The sequence below is a fragment of the Cinclus cinclus genome, chromosome Z, assembly GCF_963662255.1.
Source record: "Cinclus cinclus chromosome Z, bCinCin1.1, whole genome shotgun sequence".
Taxonomy (NCBI): domain Eukaryota; kingdom Metazoa; phylum Chordata; class Aves; order Passeriformes; family Cinclidae; genus Cinclus; species Cinclus cinclus.
The window spans coordinates 22,253,137-22,260,171 of NC_085084.1; positions in this window are offsets into that span (position 1 = coordinate 22,253,137).

Consider the following 7,035-nt stretch of genomic DNA (forward strand, 5'->3'; position numbering starts at 1 on the left):
CCAGGAGCCATCCTCACTGCTGTCGGACCCTGCCCTGCTGCCTTCTCGCTGTAACCTGCCACCATCCAGCACTCTGCTGAGCACCAGGACCGACACCGTGAGCGGAGGGCTCTCTCCATCTCTCTCTCCCCCTGGGACAGCGCTGCCATCACCCCCAGCCCTCCTGCAGCTCTGCGGGACCTGCCTGCCCCCAGCACCGGGAACTGCAGCTCAGGGAAAAGGTGCCTGCAGCCAGAAAGGACTGGGACTGAGTTATTGTTCTGTTTGTGGCTAATTTCATAGCTGTTGTTCTTGTTTGCCTTGTTAGATAAGCTAGTAAAGAACAGTTATTCCTACCCCCATACCTTGGCCTGAGAGTTCCCTTAATTTGAAATTCATAATAATCTGTAGGAAGGAAGGATCACATTTTTCAGTCCAAAGGGAGGTTTCTGCTTTCCTTAGCAAACACCTGTCTTTCAAACTAGAACATGCTGACAAGGATTAATGAATATATAAATTCAGCAAAGTTATCACACTTCTTGCACAGTGCCTTTTAAATACATTAACTCATGGCAACAGTTCTAGTTGTTAGTATTTATTGCACCTTGATTATGTAAGCCATTACAAGGTAAAAAGTCCCTCTAGCATTTTTTTAACTAAAGCTACTTGCAAGTGTAAGCGTTCATACACTCACTCTCGTCTTGGTCTCTGCAGGTTTCCAAATTACATTGCTCACATTAATTCTTGCTGCATGACCAGGGCACTGTAATACGGAGTCAAGACAGTTCCATACTGTTTCAAGGCACTGAAACCAGAGAATATTGCAACTACCCTTCAGGTGTTCCATCTCCTGACCTCCAGTTGTTTGGCTCTTAGTCTTGACCACATGCTTTTTCAGTCGTAGGCAGGATGTTGCTCATGTGTGATATCAGTTGATTACTGCAGCTGCTTGTTTACACTGAGGACTGGAGGAGAGGTGAAGTCACAAAACCATTTTCTTCAGCCAGATATCGTAGACGAGCTGTTCAGTACCACACACAAGAATCCCTGCACACATTCTGCAAATATAGCATGCACTGCTTCTTACTAATTATGAAAATTCTTAACCGCAGGGACCCAATGTATATGTGTGCATCCCTTTCATCTTGTGATATTCTCTTGATTCTGTGATTCTTTACAGAGTCCTAAAACAGTGTTTCCTGACCAGGCCACCAATATCAACTGAGCAAGATGGATCCAAAATATTCCAATGAGAATCTCCAAAAACAATCTCTCTCCATCCTGATGCTATCTGCCAAGCCTCACAGTTGGCCAGTTCTCACCTTCTTTTTAACTAGTCTCCCACTTCTCCCCTAATATAGATAACATTTAATCTTTTGTTTTGATCTTAGCTGCAGGATTCACACAGTAGCTTTCTTTGTGGGTCAGAAATTCACCCATTCCTTATTTTCTCCCTGCTCATTGTGAACAATTTTGGAGCCCATTGAATTGAATTTTTCCTGCTGTCTTTTCCGTTTTGGGGGATCAGCTGTAGTTGACTTTTTTGCATTTGCACCAGTCCCATAAAAAGCCTGGTGCAGTGGTTTCTGACTTTCCCTGATACCAGTTCCTCCTTGCTGATAGGAACAGCTGATATCCTAGCTGTGGTATGGCATGCAAGACTGTAAAACCAGCTGAGCTTGCTGGCTTGTATAGTGATGCCCATCTGCATTTTTTAAAAGATGCATCACATCAGATGCAATACCATAAGCTGCAGTTCACCACATTCCTGCTGTGCCTGCTGTGAATTATGTGGCAGATCACTCCTACAGCCAAGAATGTGAATTTCAGATGGCAAACCCCCTACATTTAAAACCAAAGAATGCTGTGTAGCAGAAAGTACAATTCTGCCTGAAATATCCCAGGTGCACGGGGTGTATGGCACCTAGAAAGTTGTAAAGAGAGAGCAAGGAAGGAGGGCAAGGAGTGAGAGTTCCGTACTGCTGTGAGTAGGAAAATAGGCTTGATATTTCTCAAAAGAAATCTTTTAATAGTTTGTAAGTTTTATCTTTAAGACTGTGGGTTTTATCTGTCAATCGTTGGGTATTTGTTTGCTTGTCTTCTATGTAAATTAAATAAATCTGTAGTTTTTCAATATTAATCTATATTCTACAATATTAATTTTCCATAATGACCTGAATTCTAAATGCAAATAAGCAGACACCAGACAGTCAATGCAAACATTAATAACAATGCTGTAGCACAATTAGCTGCTCTTAATCTCCAACATTTATATACCCAAAATCTGACATCTCTGTAAGATGGGTAGGAGACGACTGATTTCCAGAGATGCTGGACTTCTCAGACTTTCCATCAAATCAACAGGACACTTAGGCTCATGTGATCTTTGAAAGTCAAGTCTAGCTCAAATTAGGTGTTGAACAACAGGAAAAGAAAAGCACTGTAAACCACTCTAAATTTAACTAAAAATGTGTTGTAATGCACGTTTATGGTTTTGTGTTGCACTGAGGATGGTTTGTTCTGTTTCCCCTCTCGGTTTGTAGCGTGGTTCTCCCCTTCCCTTAACCCCTCCCTTTTCCCCCTGGCCAGCCCTGAGTGGCTGTGACACAGGGTTCCTCTGCCCCCTGACTTGGGATAGAAAATACCCCGCGTTTCCCATGCTCGCCCCCTCTTCTCCCTGGAACTCTTCAGGACAATAAACTTGAATCATCCCGGGAAGGAGAACCTCCTCTAATCTTTTGCCTTTGTCCATGCTGGATAAAAATCCCCTATCTCTCTGACCCCAGCTGGCCGAGGCAGGTCAGAAAGACCAGGGGAAGTCCGGCATAAATGGTTTTGCAGTAGAAAACAACTTAAGTCGCTGCATAAAAAGCTGCCAAATGACCAAAATCAAATGACTAGAAAAAGATAAAAACTTTCCTCTAGATAACATTCAGCTGTTGCATTTTTCTACTAATCTCTTTCAAAACCCACCAACAAAAGAAACACTAACTTAATTTGCAAGCAGGAAGTTTAATTTAGTAACAGTCCTTTGAGCAAGGCAGCCAGGGGTGTGCAATACAGAACTTTCTGAGTATCCAGAGTCCAACTGCCCAGAACACCATCTCTTTCAGTTTCCTAAATACTACATCCAGCCCTTCTCACATATTTGCTGAAAAGTTCCCTGTTGCTCCATGAGGTTCTTGGTTAATAGACATGTCACTGTTATCTTGAGTGGCACTGTCGTCCAGCACAGGTGGCTTCTCTTGGTGATATTGGTAGAGCGAGCATGAGCATAAACCATAGATACAATTAAAACTCTGTTTTCTTAACAAAATGTTATGATTGATATAGAAGAGAATTTATTATTAGAATGGTACAGATTTCTATGAGCAGAGTCAACATAGTACAGTCTGTAACTAGGATGGTAGGGAATTTATAATACAACTTAACTTATAATTTCTAATCACCTGGATCCTCTGCACTCGGGTCAGATCCCAATCCACGGCTTGTAGTATCAGCATTACAATCGAAATCTCGAGGGGCTGGGAAGCCAGAGGTTGCAGAGACTGCCTGGGATGGCATGGCAGGACCTGGCAACCAGGACTCACCCAGCCATCCCAGCCAGGTCAGCCAGGATATTAGACACCTCCCTGGGCTGCAGGCCAGGCTGGGACATGGCACCAGAGTGGAGCTAGCTTGGCCACCAGCACTCACATAACATGACTTTGCACATGGACACCAAGCTACTAAGATGCAAATATGCTCAGATGTAAATTTGTGCCTAGCCTATATAAACCATGCCCAGGTAATAAAAGGGCTAAGTAAAAGTTACTTCCTATGTAATATTTTTCTTTTCCTCATTAAGGAAGTGAAATTAAAAACATACTTTATTTTCTATGATGTAAGTTAAAAAATGCATATTTTTGATGTTGCTGTAAGATAGATGGGGGAATTAGCTATTCTAATTGCTGCTCCTGCTTAGGTATTCAGACTGAAGATTTTGATGTGCACTATGATCAAAAGCAATGCCTGGAGCTATCAAAGGAGGGATTATTCTGTGTTTCAGTTGGCTTCAGATAAAGACCATCTTTGCTTTTTGATCTTCATAGTAGCAAAATTTAAAGTAGCAGACATATGAGTTCAAATTAATGTTATTTAAAACATCATTGTGTAGCCTCTGCTGCTAACAGAGCCATGGTTTAGCTAGGAAATTGCTAGTTAAATTCTCATCAAAATCTTGGGTTTGAAGTTACTGTATTACTTTCTTCACATTACTTTGCTTAGGCTTACTTTGTTCTCATCACAGACTTTAGATTTCAAGTTGCATTTAGAAATAAAAGTCTTGTGCAGCCCTTACTGTGGAATTCTTTGCAATAGAACTATTTGGAAATTCTCAAAACAGTATATTCAAAAGATTTTTTTTTTTTTTTTGGAAGGCAAATTTTTCCAATTTTTCTCCTCCTGCTCCCAAGAGTAATCTGCAAAACTGAGATATTTTATCTAGGAGTGAAAATATTTTAGATAGAGTATTAATTTTATATGGATTATTAATGCCTCTTTTGATAAGCTTCCTACTCATTCTTCACCTTTATAAATGCTCAACCACTTTGTAAAACTGTTCTAAAAAGAGTACTTTTTTGTGATGATGAATAGAAATGAGACAGGTTTGCTCCTTGTTCCAAAAATATCCTAAACTATTCTCCTACTCAAACAGCTTCCTACTCCTGGATCTTACATAAGGATCCACAATTTGGATACAGGAAGTTAGAAGTTAATTTCCTCATTTCTTGTATATACATCTAAACCCAATATTGAATATTTCCACTATTTTTTATCAAAGTATGTTATTTGAAGCTTAAAAAAGCTCTCTTTAATAAATACTACTTTGGTAAAAAAAAAATGGGGGCACATGTAAAAATAAATGGACTTTTTGTAGACTGTGACTATGAGGTAACTTCAATAACTTTTTTCTGCAGGCTACTGATGACTGGAATAGTTAAACGTGTTTTGTGCTCCAGAAAATTTCTGCAACATAGGTATCATTTTAGTCAAAATATTTCAGTGAGACAGTATTCTAACAGGAGATTATATTCTGGATAAATAAATCCCCATCAGTTTCCCAGCTCCCATCAGGAGCCCATCAGTTCCACTCAGTTCCAGTTTCAGCAAAGACACAACCACATGAATCACACAACCACATGAAATCATTCTGCCTTCAGTCTACTCCTAAACTCCTGCCTTTATATGTAGACACAGGAAGATCTGTTAGCAGAGGATCATTCCATTCTCCCTCCTGACTTCAGTCATTTGCTCACCCTGGAAACTGGAGTTTCTCAATTTAGGAGTGAGGAGTAGTGAAGAAAGCTGTGAGAAGAGCCGGGGCATATTTGACCCTGTTGGGAATCATACTCTTTCTCAGCCTTCATTCTGGATTCCCTCCTGAACTCTATGGATGCCCTGAGCTCCACTGAAGGGTTCCAGTTTTCCCTGGATGTTCAACAGCCCAAGCTCTGAACTGTGGCAAGTGAGGACCTGAGAGAGGTTGTTTTACAGGGGTAGAAGTGATTGAAAGGCTTTTTCCATTATGTCTAAAAAAACCACCAAAATTTGAGTAAAGGAAGTGGAAAAAGACAGATAAATAAGAAATTATGTGTTAGTAGATGACAGGAGAGGTTATAGAAATGGGATGGAGGCAATGACCCAAATAAAGCCCACATCAGCAGCCAAAGGTCTGGGGAACTATCATTGTATACAGTAGTGTGCAGTAAAGCAAAAGAAGCCCATTTTCACTGCAGTTAATTTATTAAACAAATATCTCTCAATATAATTTCACATCAGTCTTACTTTCCTCAATGTGTGTAAATACATAACTTATTTGATGGGATCATTAATAATCACAGCGGCCAACAACTGTCTGCTTACAAATTTACTGTAATGCTTAAAAAAACCCTATCTATTGGATTTTTTGGGTCTTGTTTTGTTTTGTTTGTTTGTTTTTATAACCAAGGAACTGAAAAGATGAATAAATCTTGTGCTTTTTCATTAACTTGATCTTGAAGAACTGGCTCACCAGTGATCCTTATATTTCAACAGCTAATAAGTTTTACAGCACTTAAAAATCTTTAAAAAATCCCAAACAAACAAAAACCAGAAAGACTATTTTGCAGTGAAATCTGACACAATCTAACACAGTACATAATAGATAATACTGTTTCACCAACTCCCATTGCAGGTCTTTTTCTCAGAACTGGCACCTTTTTTGGAAAATAAGAGTGTTTACAAGAGAGAAAATATTCCACAAAATTAAAAGAAGTCAGCAGAAGTGCCTCTAGGGAGGGTAAAATAAGAATACTTAATTGTATTTAAACATGCAGATGTGTTTTTGCATAAAACTGTGCAGCCTCTTGATTCTTCTTATTAAAACATACATGGACATTTGGACATATGTTAATAGAAGGAACTCATTCGTATTCCAGGGTTTGTTTTTGTTTTTGTTTTTGTTTTTGTTTTTGTTTTTGTTTTTGTTTTTGTTTTTGAGTAAACATCAGCCAGAAGGTATTTCTGAGGCTAATCACGAAAACAGAATTTTTAAAGACTTACAGGTTGCTAATTCTAGTATGAAAATCCACATCTAGAAGTTTTTATTAAGAGAATATATATAAATAAAACCTCCATGTCTAAGAGCTTGGGTAAGCACAATTCTGTCTTTGCTCATGTTTTTTCATGTCTTGAGTGCAGACTGCAATTTTGTCTTTAGCAGGGCTGCAGGAGGCAGCACATGGGTGACATTCTCCTATTTTTCACCCTTCTAATAGCATCAGAGATTCAAAAAAGCAGTGAAAGAAGAAAGGCATGTATTAAGGCATTTGTTATGCAGGACATACTCAAGCTTCACCCCACTCTTGGCCATATAGATGAGACCTAACCTAACAGATAGTTAGTTACTGTATTTACAGGATTGCAAACCAATAGCAGAATTCAACCTGAGGTATAACTTTTGAGAATAATGGTGCTTTTTTCTATATGAAGGCAAGATGATGCTGTTAAGAGACAGAAACTGTTAAGAGATCTGAA